The sequence below is a fragment of the Rhinatrema bivittatum genome, chromosome 1 (genome assembly GCF_901001135.1).
Source record: "Rhinatrema bivittatum chromosome 1, aRhiBiv1.1, whole genome shotgun sequence".
In the NCBI taxonomy this organism is placed as follows: domain Eukaryota; kingdom Metazoa; phylum Chordata; class Amphibia; order Gymnophiona; family Rhinatrematidae; genus Rhinatrema; species Rhinatrema bivittatum.
This window is the reverse complement of record NC_042615.1, coordinates 815,556,469-815,572,805: the sequence shown is the minus strand read 5'-3', so window position 1 is coordinate 815,572,805 and position 16,337 is coordinate 815,556,469.

The following is a 16,337-nucleotide window of genomic DNA, read 5'->3' as shown; positions in this document are numbered from 1 at the left end:
CGCCGGAACTAGGTGAGGGACCGGTCGCGACCGAGACCGCAACACCAAGTGGTGGAAAACAGGCTCCTAGTGTGGATACTGGGCTCTCCTGTTCTCCTGCGGTCATTACTGGACCTTTCAGTTAGAAAGTCCACACTGCAGCAAAATACAATCCTTACGCCTTCTCCCGGACAGGAACGGTGACAAAAATTCCTCCCGACCAAAATGGAACAAAAATCTCCTTCCCAACAACAAGGAAACAGCTTTCCCTTCCTGAACTGAAGAACCAGAAGCTCAGATCCTCTTTTTTCAACCCTCTTACAACTAAGGGGGAAAATCCCCCCCCCTCCCCTCCCGAGACAGGAACAGGAATCCACTAAAAAAAAAAAAAAACCCCTTCAAAAATAAAAGGTTTCAAAATTGCTCCAAACTGAGACAACTCTGCCAGACCGGTTGGGTACTGGGCCAGGGAGCTGCCTCTGCATCTCTCCCTCGTATCGGGCAGTTATACTCCACTGACTGCTCCTCCTCCAAACTCAACCACCTCCTGCAGTTAAGCAGGTGGGAGACGCCATCCTCAGCATCTTCAGGGAACGCCCCCTCTTCACTCCCTACTCAAAGCCTGAGCTAGGGACATCTACAGACCTGGGAACTTTTGAGTGGTGGTCACCCTGATTAGCAGAGGGTGGGAATAATATGCATCAGCTTTCTCTCATCCACTGCCCCCCCCCCCCCCACCTCACCCAACTAATACAAACTTTTTCTCCCACCCATCACCATCACCTGTCCCCCCTCCCAAGATGATCCAGCAAGCTTCCCCTTCCTCTCTCCCTGACCCCGGCACTCTCTTTGCTCCCTCCCCCCCCTATAAGTCTCAGCTCCATGACTTGTGCATCCCCACTCTACCCTTAGCGGAGTGAGTCCCGAGTTCTGAAATCACAGCCGCGGCCTGAGGTTTGCGAGTATGGCAGCCTCTCTCCAGGCTCGCCCCACAGGCTTACTGAGGAAGGGGAGTGGCTGAGCTGTATACAGAGAGGCCCTGAGACCCTGCGACTGATGCAAATTCCCTGAGAGGTCCCAGTTATGGGCATCTAGTGGAGATGCAGGGGATCTCTACATAAGGTACACGTGTTCTTTTGTACATAACACACCTTCCAGATACATTGCAAAGAGAGCCCACCCGGCTCGTTTCTCTCTGAAAATTAGCTGCGGGTAGCTGATGGGGTTAAAACAGCGACGGGTACGTTTGGAAAATCACACGCAATTGTGCCATTTACTCCTCCGATCTAAACCCCCCCCCCCCCCCCACTCCGGGAATACCTCTTTTTAACCCAACTGAAAGTGTGTTCAGCCTTTGCTCAGTCATATGAAAGAGACAAATGGAGATGGACTGGAGGAGAGATCAGTGGGGGGTGATGAGAGAGACTGGTGGGGATGGGATGGAGGAGAGATCAGTGGGGGTGATGAGAGAGACTGGTGGGGATGGGATGGAGGAGAGATCAGTGGGAGGTGATGAGAGAGAATGGTGGGGATGGGATGGAGGAGAGATCAGTGGAGGTGATGAGAAAGACTGGTGGGGATGGGATGGAGGAGAGATCAGTGGAGGTGATGAGAGAGACTGGTGGGGATGGGATGGAGGAGAGATCAGTGGAGGTGATGAGAGAGACTGGTGGGGATGGGATGGAGGAGAGATCAGTGGGGGGTGATGAGAAAGACTGGTGGGGATGGGATGGAGGAGAGATCAGTGGGGGTGATGAGAGAGACTGGTGGGGATGGGATGGAGGAGAGATCAGTGGGGGGTGATGAGAAAGACTGGTGGGGATGGGATGGAGGAGAGATCAGTGGAGGGTGATGAGAGAGACTGGTGGGGATGGGATGGAGGAGAGATCAGTGGGGGGGTGATGAGAGAGACTGGTGAGGATGGGCTGGAGGAGAGATCAGTGGGGGGTGATGAGAGAGACTGATGGGGATGGGCTGGAGGAGAGATCAGTGGGGGGTGATGAGAGAGACTTGTGAGGATGGGCTGGAGGAGAGATCAGTGGGGGGTGATGAAAGAGACTGATGGGGATGGGCTGGAGGAGAGATCAGTGGGGGGTGATGAGAAAGACTGGTGGGGATGGGATGGAGGAGAGATCAGTGGGGGGTGATGAGAGAGACTGGTGAGGATGGGCTGGAGGAGAGATCAGTGGGGGGGTGATGAGAGAGACTGATGGGGATGGGCTGGAGGAGAGATCAGTGGGGGGGGGATGAGAGAGACTGGTGGGGGATGGACTGGAGGAGAGATCAGTGGGGGTGATGAGAGAGACTGGTGGGGATGGGATGGAGGAGAGATCAGTGGGGGGGTGATGAGAGAGAATGGTGGGGATGAGATGGGATGGGGGAGAGCAGTGGGGGTGATGAGAGAGACTGGTGGGGATGGGATGGAGGAGAGATCAGTGGGGGATGATGAGAGAGACTGGTGGGGATGGGCTGGAGGAGAGATCAGTGGGGGGTGATAAGAGAGACTGGTGAGGATGGGATGGAGGAGAGATCAGTGGGAGGAGATGAGAGAGACTGGTGGGGATGGGATGGGGGAGAGATCAGTGGGGGGTGATGAGAGAGACTGGTGGGGATGGGGATGGAGGAGAGATCAGTGGGGGTGATGAGAGAGACTGGTGGGGATGGGATGGAGGAGAGATCAGTGGGGGGTGATGAGAGAGACTGGTGGGGATGGGATGGAGGAGAGATCAGTGGGGATGAAGAGAGAGACTGGTGGGGATGGGATGGAGGAGAGATCAGTGGGGGTGATGAGAGAGACTGGTGGGGATGGGATGGAGGAGAGATCAGTGGGGGGTGATGAGAGAGACTGGTGGGAATGGGATGGAGGAGAGATCAGTGGGGGGTGATGAGAGAGACTGGTGGGGATGGGATGGAGGAGAGATCAGTGGGGGGGTGATGAGAGAGACTGGTGGGGATGGGATGGAGGAGAGATCAGTGGGGGGTGATAAGAGAGACTGGTGAGGATGGGATGGAGGAGAGATCAGTGGGAGGTGATGAGAGAGACTGGTGGGAATGGGATGGAGGGAGAGATCAGTGGGGGGTGATGAGAGAGACTGGTGAGGATGGGCTGGAGGAGAGATCAGTGGGGGGTGATAAGAGAGACTGGTGGGAATGGGATGGAGGAGAGATCAGTGGGGGGTGATGAGAGAGACTGGTGGGGATGGGATAGAGGAGAGATCAGTGAAGGGTGATGAGAGAGACTGGTGAGGATGGACTGGAGGAGAGATCAGTGGGGGTGATGAGAGAGACTGGTGAGGATGGGCTGGAGGAGAGATCAGTGGGGGTGATGAGAGAGACTGGTGGGGATGGGATGGAGGACAGATCAGTGGGGGGTGATGAGAGAGACTGTGGAGGATGGGTTGGAGGAGAGATCAGTGGGGGGGTGATGAGAGAGACTGGTGGGGATGGGCTGGAGGAGAGATCAGTGGGGGGTGATGAGAGAGACTGGTGAGGATGGACTGGAGGAGACATCAGTGGGGGGTGATGAGAGAGACTGGGGAGGATGGGCTGGAGGAGAGATCAGTGGGGGTGATAAGAGAGACTGGTGGGAATGGGATGGAGGAGAGATCAGTGGGGGGTGATGAGAGAGACTGGTGAGGATGGACTGGAGGAGAGATCAGTGGGGGGTGATGAGAGAGACTGGTGAGGATGGGCTGGAGGAGAGATCAGTGGGGGTGATGAGAGAGACTGGTGAGGATGGGCTGGAGGAGAGATCAGTGGGGGGTGATGAGAGAGACTGGTGAGGATGGGCTGGAGGAGAGATCAGTGCGAGGTGATGAGAGAGACTGGTGGGGATGGATAGAGGAGAGATCAGTGAAGGGTGATGAGAGAGACTGGTGAGGATGGACTGGAGGAGAGATCAGTGGGGGGGTGATGAGAGAGACTGGTGAGGATGGGCTGGAGGAGAGATCAGTGGGGGGTGATTAGAGAGACTGGTGGGGATGGGATAGAGGAGAGATCAGTGAAGGGTGATGAGAGAGACTGGTGAGGATGGGCTGGAGGAGAGATCAGTGGGGGGTGATGAGAGAGACTGGTGAGGATGGGCTGGAGGAGAGATCAGTGGGGGTGATGAGAGAGACTGGTGGGGATGGGCTGGAGGAGAGATCAGTGGGGGTGATGAGAGAGACTGGTGAGGATGGGCTGGAGGAGAGATCAGTGGAGGGTGATGATAGAGACTGGTGAGGATGGGCTGGAGGAGAGATCAGTGCGAGGTGATGAGAGAGACTGGTGGGGATGGGATAGAGGAGAGATCAGTGAAGGGTGATGAGAGAGACTGGTGAGGATGGACTCGAGGAGAGATCAGTGGGGGGTGATGAGAGAGACTGGTGAGGATGGGCTGGAGGAGAGATCAGTGCGAGGTGATGAGAGAGACTGGTGGGGATGGGATAGAGGAGAGATCAGTGAAGGGTGATGAGAGAGACTGGTGAGGATGGACTGGAGGAGAGATCAGTGGGGGGTGATGAGAGAGACTGGTGAGGATGGGCTGGAGGAGAGATCAGTGGGGGGTGATGAGAGAGACTGGTGGGGATGGGATAGAGGAGAGATCAGTGAAGGGTGATGAGAGAGACTGGTGAGGATAGACTGGAGGAGAGATCAGTGGGGGGTGATGAGAGAGACTGGTGAGGATGGGCTGGAGGAGAGATCAGTGGGGGGGTGATGAGAGAGACTGGTGAGGATGGGCTGGAGGAGAGATCAGTGGGGGTGATGAGAGAGACTGGTGGGGATGGGCTGGAGGAGAGATCAGTGGGGGGTGATGAGAGAGACTGGTGGGGATGGACTGGAGGAGAGATCAGTGGGGGGTGATGAGAGAGACTGGTGGGGATGGGCTGGAGGAGAGATCAGTGGGGGGTGATGAGAGAGACTGGTGGGGATGGGCTGGAGGAGAGATCAGTGGGGGGTGATGAGAGAGACTGGTGAGGATGGGATGGAGGAGAGATCAGTGAGAGGTGATGAGAGAGACTGGTGAGGATGGACTGGAGGAGAGATCAGTGAGAGGTGATGAGAGAGACTGGTGGGGATGGGATGGAGGAGAGATCAGTGGGGGGTGATGAGAGAGACTGGTGGGGATGGGATGGAGGAGAGATCAGTGAGAAGTGATGAGAGAGACTGGTGGGGATGGGATGGAGGAGAGATCAGTGGGGGGTGATGAGAGAGACTGGTGGGGATGGGATGGAGGAGAGATCAGTGAGAGGTGATGAGAGAGACTGGTGGGGATGGGATGGAGGAGAGATCAGTGGGGGGTGATGAGAGAGACTGGTGGGGATGGGATGGAGGAGAGATCAGTGGGGGGTGATGAGAGAGACTGGTGAGGATGGGATGGAGGAGAGATCAGTGGGGGGTGATGAGAGAGACTGGTGGGGATGGGATGGAGGAGAGATCAGTGAGAGGTGATGAGAAAGACTGGTGGGATGGGATGGAGGAGAGATCAGTGGGGGGTGATGAGAGAGACTGGTGAGGATGGACTGGAGGAGATATCAGTGGGGGGTGATGAGAGAGACTGGTGAGGATGGACTGGAGGAGATATCAGTGGGGGTGATGAGAGAGACTGGTGAGGATGGACTGGAGGAGATATCAGTGGGGGGTGATGAGAGAGACTGGTGAGGATGGACTGGAGGAGATATCAGTGGGGGTGATGAGAGAGACTGGTGGGGATGGGATGGAGGAGAGATCAGTGGGGGGTGATGAGAGAGACTGGTGGGGATGGGATGGAGGAGAGATCAGTGGGGGGGTGATGAGAGAGACTGGTGAGGATGGGATGGAGGAGAGATCAGTGGGGGGTGATGAGAGAGACTGGTGGGGATGGGATGGAGGAGAGATCAGTGGGGGGTGATGAGAGAGACTGGTGAGGATGGGATGGAGGAGAGATCAGTGGGGGTGATGAGAGAGACTGGTGGGGATGGGATGGAGGAGAGATCAGTGAGAGGTGATGAGAAAGACTGGTGGGGATGGGATGGAGGAGAGATCAGTGGGGGGTGATGAGAGAGACTGGTGAGGATGGACTGGAGGAGATATCAGTGGGGGGTGATGAGAGAGACTGGTGAGGATGGACTGGAGGAGATATCAGTGGGGGGTGATGAGAGAGACTGGTGGGGATGGGATGGAGGAGAGATCAGTGGGGGGTGATGAGAGAGACTGGTGAGGATGGGCTGTGGGGAGAGATCAGTGGGGGGTGATGAGAGAGACTGGGGAGGATGGGCTGGAGGAGAGATCAGTGGGGGGTGTGAGAGAGACTGGTGAGGATGGGCTGGAGGAGAGATCAGTGCGAGGTGATGAGAGAGACTGGTGAGGATGGGCTGTGGGGAGAGAGTGGTGGGGAAGATAGAGATTGGTAGGGATGGACTAAGGGGATACAGTGTGGGGGACAGACTGGGGAAAAGCATGGTGGGGAAGGGAGAGGTCACTGGGAACAGGGGGAGGGATTTGAGGCAAGGTGGAAGGAAGATTGGCACATCATCCCCATCCCCCACCCCATTCCCACCATCCCCGATTCCTCCCCTCCCCATACTCACCACTGATCCAGTCCCTTTATTTCTCACGTAATCACCCTGAGCACTGACTCCTCAATTTGAATGTATTAAAAATGCACGTTCCGCACTTTCTCAGGCCAAATTACGTTCAGGGTGGATTTCAGTCAATTACAATCGTAAAATCCTTCACATGATAAAAAAACCAGAATGACCATAGCAAAATACAAAACACATAAGAAGAAAAACTCTTGTTATCAGCTCTGACACGGTGCCATAAAATAGGAGAATAAGGGCGTCGTATCCACTGCCGCCGCCAATAAAAGCGCAGAAAGTTGCTGCTGACGGTGCGCCCGCGCACACATTCCACTACCTCCCCCCCCTCCCCCGCCAAGCAGGAAGATCGGTGGGCCGTACGGCCCGAAGATAGCAGGAGGTCCTCGGGGCCATGGTGGAGCTCATCCCACCTCCGCCCGAAGTCAACTGGAGACCGTGACGTGTGTGAGCTTGTATGCATGTGTGAACGAGTGCGAGCCTGTATGCATGTGTATCTGTGTGAGATCCTATAGGTGTGTGTGCATCTGTGACTGTGTAAGAGCCTAGGTGTGTGTCTGTGTGAGAACCTGTGTGCCTGTGAATATGTCTGTGAATGTGCCTGTGAGACTTATAGGCTCTCACAGGCATGCACACACACACACGCACACACAAATAACATATCTGTGAGGGTGAGGGAGAGGCAGGCTGTGTATGTTAGAGAGAGGGAGTATGCGAGAGAGTGAATGTGTTATTGTGCGTGTGTGTGAGAGAGAAGATAAAATGTGTGCGGCCCTATCTCCCCCAATCCACGACAATCTCAGGGTGACTGGAAATCAGATCCCAAGTATGGAGAGCAGATTTTTAAATCCTTATTACTTGCATTGGTGACTGTAATTGGATGATTCTGCTTTTTTTTAACTATTTATTTTTGGGGGTTGGAAAAGAACATTTAAATTGTTTTTGGTGTTTGGGAAATTTTTGATATTCTATTCATTAACTGGTTTGAAATATTATTTTCGTGAATATGATTTTACTATTAAGATTGATGTTTTGTATTTCTTGATTTTATTATTTAATGTTTTATGAAGAACAAGCCGTTAAGCCCGTTAAAACGGGCTACATTAACATTTTTTTGGATCATTTCCTTCCCCCTCATTCTCCCTCCCACCTCCCCCCACTCTCTCCTCTCTCCCCCCAGTCCCTCCTCTCTCTCCCCCCCCTCCCTCCTCCCCTCAGTCACTCCCCCTCCTCCTCCCCCAGTCACTCCTCTCTCCCCCTCCCCCAGTCACTCCTCTCTCCCCCCTCCCCCCAGTCACTCCTCCCCCTCCCCTCAGTCACTCCTCCCCCCTCCCCCCCTCCCATCCTCCCCTCAGTCACTCCTCCCTCCTCCCTCCTCCTCCCCTCAGTCACTCCCCCCGCCCTCCCCCCTCCTCCTCCCCTCAGTCACTCCTCCCTCCTCCCTCCCTCCTCCCCTCAGTCCCTCCTCCCCTCAGTAGATCTCTGGGGTGTTCCTTCCGTCCGTCTGTCCCTCCCTCCCTTGCGCGCTCCTGCTCTTCGGGCCGGTGCCGCCGCCGCTCCTGCCACTCCTGGTGTGCTGCCGCCGCCGCCGCTCCTACAGCGCCATTTTTATTTTTAAGAGGCACACTCTGACCGACGTGCTCGCATGCGCGGTAGAGCTGCTCTCTACTGCGCATTTGCGGCACGTCGGTCAACCTTCGTTTATTAGGTTGATGGTAATGTTTCTGTTTTTCCATTGTTGCTGTGGCTTGTTGCGGGTTCCAGTTCAGTTCTTCTCAGCGCCTTTCTGTTTATACTTTCTGATCTCTTTATTCTGTATTTGGTCAGGGTCTCTCTGTGTTCTGCATATGTAACCGAGGTGAGGTATTTTGCTGGCATGTAATTTCTGTGTAGGGATCTGTAGCAGCCTGGTTTCCTAATAAGAGTTTTATTGCTGTTCTAGGGCCTGGTGTAATGTGTGCAGTGCTGCCTTTTCAAGATAAGGTTGTTAGAGTTGTTTTGGTATGGGAGGTTTACTATATTGTAGGGATGTGAATCGGGTGCCCGATCGTTCTCGATTTCGGGATCGTCTGGCTGTGGGAAAATCTCGTTTTCCCGCAGATCCCCCTTTTTTTTTTAGTGAAGAATCGTTTTTCGGGTTAGTGCGCCCTAACTCATGTTAGGGCGCACTAACAAAAATAGCAAAAAGTAACAAAAATTAACAAAATTAACAGTTTGCTAACGGGAGTTAGTGCACACTAACTCAGCGCGCACTAACCCGAAAACCGATTTTTACGAAAATTTGGGCGGAAAAGTGATCGTTTCTTTTTTACCCAATATATTAACGAATTTAGAAATATCGTACGATATTTTAATTCATTAGAAAAACGATTCACATCCCTACTATATTGTAATGTTTGTTCCTGGCTTTCTGAGGGCCAAGCTCACACCCAATACGCATTACAAAAAGTCTAATTCTATAGGAGCTATATCTCCTATAACATTATTGTACTTTCCTTGCTAAATGTTTGTAAACGGTTATGAAGGTCCCAACTGATATGACGGTATAGAAAACCGAATAAACCTTAAAACTTTTCTGGGTGGCACCACAGGAGTGCATGTAAATGGAATATGCATGGTGTGTTATTTTTCCTTCAGCAGACTGTACTTTTGAATGTTCTTTTTCATGTTAAATGCATTATAAATGCATATTATGTCTGTCTGTAAAGGGTGTGTGTGGGGGGGATGTGTGGGGGTGTGTGGCATGTGTGCAAGGCTGTAAGGTTTGCCTAGGGTACCTAATACACTTCCTTATCCATGGGTTCTGGGCGGGGGGAGCTTGTCAGTTTTTAAAAACATAGATTGCAGGTCGGAGCTGGGCTTTATTTGATAAGCCCGGGGACAGGCACAGGGCAGGGCAGCAAAAAAGCTAGCACCAGCCCGGATATGGATGCATGCGTTCGTTTTAGAATCGACCTCTGAGATTGGATCTAGCTTTTGATGGATCTAGCTTTTCATCTCAATCATCTGCTGCCCAATAAAAGTTGTCAGGGTCTGAGAATGCGGTCGCCTCAAAAAAAGCCAGTCTCCTAGTTAGTTCTGGATATTTTAAATTACTTTCTCTGCGCTTGCGGGCTTGTAGGAGAGAATATGGACCAGGCAGAACCACCTTAGCAGCATTCCAAAATGTCGCTGGTTTGATCTCTGGAAAATGGATAAACTGCACATATTCCTCCCATTTGTCCTTTAAAAACTTAACAAAATCCTTGTCCTCCTATAACCATGGTGCCATTTTCCAAGCAAAATACTCAGTGCCCCCATCAAGTATAGACAAGTGCACCACCAGCAAGGCCTGATCTGAAAAAGACACCCCATGCATATCACTGCCCAGGAGTCTGTTAAATAACTCATCAGTCAATGATAGCATTGAGTCTATACCAGAATAGACACTGTGCACTTGGGAGGAAGAAGAGAATCCAAGTAAAGTACGCCAGAAGTCAAATAAGCACAGTTCTTTTGACAAAAATCCAAGTCCATATTCCCCGCATTTTTGGGGGGGCATTTTCTTCGCATTTTGGGGGGGCATATTTCTTTCCAATCCCAGAGGTGGACTGCTTGCAGTCCACCTCTGGGGTTGTCAGTAATATTAAAATCTCCGCTGGCAATCAATGAAAATCCCTCCCAGTGATTCATTATGGCTAGCAAATGGGTAAAATACCCATGAGAATACTGGTTAGGGGCATATATGTTGACCAGTATATATCTTACAGTTCAAGCATTCAAAGCACGTTTTAGAATTTCTTGATAAAAAACAATGACATCCAAAATCAATACAACGAGTATTAGTGAAGCAAATTTCAAGCAAGGACCATCATAACATCCATACTGGTGGAAACAATCTCACCTATCTGGTGGGTCATATATAATCACTGATCCACCATCACAGCCCTTTTGTTTAAATTCAAACATTTTTTAATTGTTTTTTTAATTAGAGATTTTTATATTCTGCTTTTCACACTTTTTTCAGCGCTTCAGAGCAGATCGCATTCAGGTACTGTTGCAAATAAAACCAGCACGTTTCTTGATAAGTGATTCTTGGGTCCAGCTGCTGTAGACATCCTGACACAACGTTATGTTTCGAGGCACGGCAGCTCTGCATCAGGGGTTCAGCAATGCCACGATGTCACACATTGGGAAAACCTTTATTAATAACGTGTATGTACTTGAGTCTGTGCTGCATACTTTATGAACAAAAGCATGCAGACGTTGCCCAACCCATTCCGGACATTCAATTCATTTTAGACTTAGGGGTGCCTCCTCCTAGCCTAGGCTCCCCTCTTCAGATTTCAGATTCAATACGGGAGACCAGCCTGCCTGAACATGACTAGCCAGAGCCATGCACATCCACACAGACACAGCCCAAACACGTGCACACCCTGCACATCCATACTCCTCAAACCACAATTTTCTCCCCCAGCGTGTCATTCAGAAGATTTCAGTTTCCCTTCCTCGCTACACCGACTTATTTCGCCACTCCTCATTCTCCTGCTCCGTTGGTGTTTCTTTTACATACCATGCGTTCCTCAGATCATGAAGGGGAGGGCTCTGGGAATCAACAAAAAACACTCAAAATCAGCAGGATGGTCTCGAAGGAAACATAAAAAACGGTCAATATCGTGGGCTCAACAAATTCAACCAACAGTGTTCATGAAGGCTTGGATTTCTTCTTTTCTGTTGACATGTTGACCTCCCCGTTGTGATACACCTTCAGGTGCACCGGATACTGGGGTGCAAGTCTGACACCTTTACGATACAAGTGAGAACAATATGGCGTTATTTTTCTCCATGACCGCAGCAACACAAGCTGGGAACAGCAATGTCTTGGAGTTGTCAAAGAGAACCTCTTCCTTCTTGCAGTCTGCGCTCAGAACCTTCATAAAGTTGAGAAATTTCAGGATGAACTGTCAGGATTTTTGAGCGGACAGTAGAGAGGAGCCCCAAACAGTGCGCCCATTCAATTATTATCTGGTGGCTCTGAAATATCCACCCCCGACCGATGGGGGAGGCTCGTTTCACACCACTTAAGCAAGGCTTCACTCTGCAGTGACTCAGGGAAGCCGAGAACGTGCAACTTTGTTCCATCTGCTGCAATTCTCCAAGTCGTCCATTTTCTCCTCTAGCTGCTGGTTGTGATTCTGAAGGTTGCACCACTGTCTCATTGAGCAAGTCTGGCCGCTCCTTGTGTCGGCACAGTTTCAGATCGATGGCAGTGATCAGGGTTTTTTGATTTTCCAACTTGTTATGAAGCTCAGCCAAGGATGATTGCTGTTTCTGAGTTTTGTCATTCGCCGCTGCTTTTGGGAGCTCCTGCGAGAGGTTCCCCAATCCACCTTCGTGAGCTAGGCCAGGGCACTGCTGTTTTTTCAGTTCCTGCTCTTTTCAAACAATTCAACACCTCCGCGGGTTTCTTTATCACAAAACTGTCCATGTATATGGCTAGCGGAGTAGCGAATTAATGGGCACAGATTGGGAATTATGATCTACGAGTATCTATTTTCTGATTCTGCTCAAAACACGCCCCTGGAAGCTCAGTTCACCGCAGAGTCCTGTCACTGTGGACCTCCCGTGCATGCTTTCAGCTGGACTGAGCGAGCCAGGGAAATGGCTCTGAAAAATTGCCCTCATTGTATAATCATCCCTCAACCAAGTCTGTCTTTAAGCCCAAAATCTATAGAACCCCCCTAGAGAAACCCAGCACTTGCAGTGCAGCAAACAAATGCCCCCATCCACATGCCAACAATGTGTGCAGAGCAGAACTAGGACATTCTACCTTACTGCTTATCATACCTAAATAAAAATTTTAAAAAAATCATACTCTGTTGTCACCTCAGTAATAGCAAGGCAAACTCCTTCCATTATTGGGCATTTTGTGATGTAACGCTGTACAGCAAACATGCCGTACCCTAACAGCACTAACTGCCAGAACTCAAACAGCAGCAACCTTCGCTATCAAAAGGCAACACCGCAAATACTGCAGGGAGCCCCTACTGGAAAACACAACAAGTTGGACTGTTACAGAATCAGATGTCAGAAACGTAGACTACGACAGCAGATAAGGACTGGGAGGCCCATCTAGTTTGCCCAGTTTCTAATTCCTGTTGTATTGCTGGAGGCCTCAGTTGATCTGTGTCTTCCTAGTCGCTCCTTCATAATGAAGGCTCTTCTGTGCTTATCCTATGCCTTGTTCCATTCTACACAGAATCCACATATTAGCAGGAAACTTCACTTCAGTTCCACAGGCAAAACAGACTTCTGAGGCAGTCCTATTGTTATCTGGCTAAGTTAGGGGGTCATTTTCTAAGCATTTTCCCCATAGACAGAGAATGGGAGAAAACCTTTAGTAAATGACCCCCTAAGTCAGATAATGCTGAATACTGGCGTTATCCAGCTTAGTTAGCCAGCTAACTTTATTCTGCTCCCAGAACGCCACTGGCTTATCTGGAAAAACTGGCAGAAGTTGTAAAACCTGTCTTTCGTCCAGCTAAATCCAGAACTTAGCTGGACAAACCATTTAATATGGTCCTGAAAGTCTCTTGAGTGTGAAGGTGTATCTGTTGCTTTCAGCCCTGCTGAGGGATCCCCTTAAAACCATGTCCACAAGCTTTCTAAACCCTTCCGTGTCAGGTTCTGCTCTTCGTTGCTAATCCAGTTTACTCTGTGCACCTCCAGATGACCCTTATTGTGGGGCATCATCCTGACGGCATGTTTAGAAAGCCTAAAGCATTCCAGAATACCCCTTAGTATATATATGTGTGTGCGTGAGCTTAATAAAACTATAATTACCAATATAATAACTGTTTACTCAGTTCATATCTGTGGTGTAAACTGAAGCGACCACAATAGAATAATTGCAAAGTCTGGTCTGAGTAGCAGGAAGAACTGATCCCAAATCCCTATTTATATTTACATCTAGCTCCATGATGTCAAGAAGAGGAAAGGAGTTTCCAGCTTGAAAGTGGGCTATGGAAATTGCAGTCTTTAATCTGACTCTGCGCACTCTCTTTCCAGAGGTTGCCCTAATCAAACCAAAACTGTGAAGGAGTTCAAAGAGGCGTGGGATAAACACTGTGGATCCATAAAGTCTAGAGGATGTGAATGAAGTGAAGAGGCATGGGGGCAGCTTGCGGGAATGACGGCTACTACCTGGAGATTAATATCCTTATTCAATAAACACATACATGGTTAATGCGACTCCAACATTGCTCTATGCTTCAACGGGAAGAGGAAATGTGGGGGAAAAAAAGGATCTGCATCCACAAAAAAGCAGGGGAGCAGCTTGCTTGATATGGCGGTTACTACCCCAAACCAAATAAGCCTGATACTTCACTTTCAATGATATCCAGCATAGCTCTCTGCTTCAACAGCAGGGGGAATGATGAAAAGATCTATGCTTCAATGGCAGGGGGAATGATGAAAAGATGATTTATATTCAGACAACAACCAACAAGGACTGAGTTGCACAGGCTGGATAAACATGCATGGGAGTAGCTTGCTATGACGGCGGTTACTACCCCTAAACAATTAGCTAGATACTTCACTTAGATGCAGTTCCAGCACTGATACCCCTAACCAATTAGCTAGATACTTCACTTAGATGCAGCTCCAGCACTGATAACTACATCGATGGCGGGGGTGGAAGGGAAATAGATATTTGGCGGGGGGGGAAGGGAAATAGAACAAAAAAGTCACTTACAAGGGACAAGAGTAACAGATAAGTATGGGGAAAAAAAAAAAAAGTGAAAGCTTGCTGGGCAGACTGGATGGACCGTTTGGTCTTCTTCTGCCATCATTTCTATGTTTCTATATAATCTGTGGGCAATCAACGTCGGCCCTCGAGAGCCACAAACAGGCCAGGATTTCAGAATATCCACAACGAATATGCATGAGAAAGATTTGCCTGCACTGCCTCCTCCATTGTTTGTAAATCTTTCTCATGCATATTCGTTGTGGATATCCTGAAAACTTGGCCTGTTTGTGGTTCTCGAGGACTGAAATTGGTCACCCTTGCCCTAACCTGTGGCCTGAAACACATCCATTGGCTCAGGGCACACTGTGATGTCATTGAGCATTTCAAAACTGGTTTGCGCTTGGTTGACATCAAACATTTTGAAAGTTGCCTAGACACTGGTGAATTTCTGTACCAATGAAATAAATTCGGTATCATTAAATGTTCCTACATCTCCTTGTAGTCAGTAGCAGCTAGCCTGAGCTTTTTCTCCGAAGTCACAGCTGGATAGAGTGTGGATGTTTTGGAACATATGATTAGGAAGGGTCTGGCTTTCAGAAAAAGGACTGATGCAGTTACCTTAACATTATAGTAGAACAACCTATCCTCAAATGAGATGTCAGGTGGTAATATTCATCCAGAACAAGAAATAGCTAGTGTGCATATAGTGGCATGAATAGTGTAATACTAAAATCATTATAAAGAGAACTAAATCAAATGAAGAGTGGCAGCTAAAATAACTTAAAATGTCTTGGTATTTTGGAATCTTATTACTCAGAATGTCATTTAACTTCTAGGAATAAGTTAACTAATGGGAAGGTCATTTGGGAATGTGCACTAGGTGGTTTACCGTGTGTCCCCTTTAAGTAAAAATGGGAAGAAGTAAATAGGGTGCCCAAAGTTATAAGAGACATGAAGGTTATCTGGGTCCCGGGTCTGGCAAGGCAGGAGTGGGCTGACGGGTGGAAGTGGAAGCATCAGGAAGCCACAGAGTTCCCAGAGCTGTGATGTCATCGCAGGCGGGTATCCCAGCTCACTAATAAAGCTACTTGACAGTTTAGAATCAAGGAAAAAAAAAACCCCCAAAATCCTGACTGCTGTTTGAGGAGGAGTGCTGATGTAGTGCTCGGCTCCCCAGGCCTAGTAAAAGTTTCAAACAAATATATTAAAAAAAAAAACAAAGAGAAGGAATGGTAAAAATAAAAATAGAGCATGACTGGGAAGAATGTATGAGTGTGTTTAGAATGGTCCCAGAAAACAAAACGGAAGCCGATCCAATATGGCAATGTAGCAACCAGGAGTAGAGAGATTGGCCTTCATACTGTGATAATAAAGAATGTTTTTCCTTTTACCGATCTGTTTACCGATCTCTCTACTCCTGAGTGTGTTTAGAACAATGGTTTCTATGAAGGTAAGGGGAAGAATAGAGCAGAGTTACTGATAAAGTTAATGCTGCACTGCGGGATTCTGAGCAGCTTAGATCAACAGGTGTAAGACTGAAACATATGTCCGAAGGAAAACTCACACACAGTGAGCAAAGGAAGATTTAAGGGACAAATGAACTGTCACAGCCCAAATATCTCTGAGTCAGCTCTGCAAAAGAGGTTTGATTAATGATTAACTTATAAATGAAAGCTGACCAGAAACAAAAGAAAGTGACAGTTACTTTCATGATACATCCCTTCATGACAAACAAAGTTGCCAAATTGAAATTTAAGGCAACAGAGAAGCACTCGTCTGTGAGCAGTGAAATCTTTAAATAGCAAAGTAATAGCAACTTTGTAAGTTATAAGTGAAGCAAGGTTTCAGAATGAATGAATATAGATTCTATTCCTTCTCACAGAATAGGGTGCATTGATTTTTTTTTTTTAATAAAGCTAATTAACACAGTTAGGAATTATTAGGAAGGGAATGGTTAATAAAACGGAAAATGTCATAATGCCTCTATATCGCTCCATGGTGAGACCGCACCTGGAATATTGTGTAGAATTCTGGTCGCTGCATCTCAAAAAAGATATAGTTGCACTGGAGAAGGT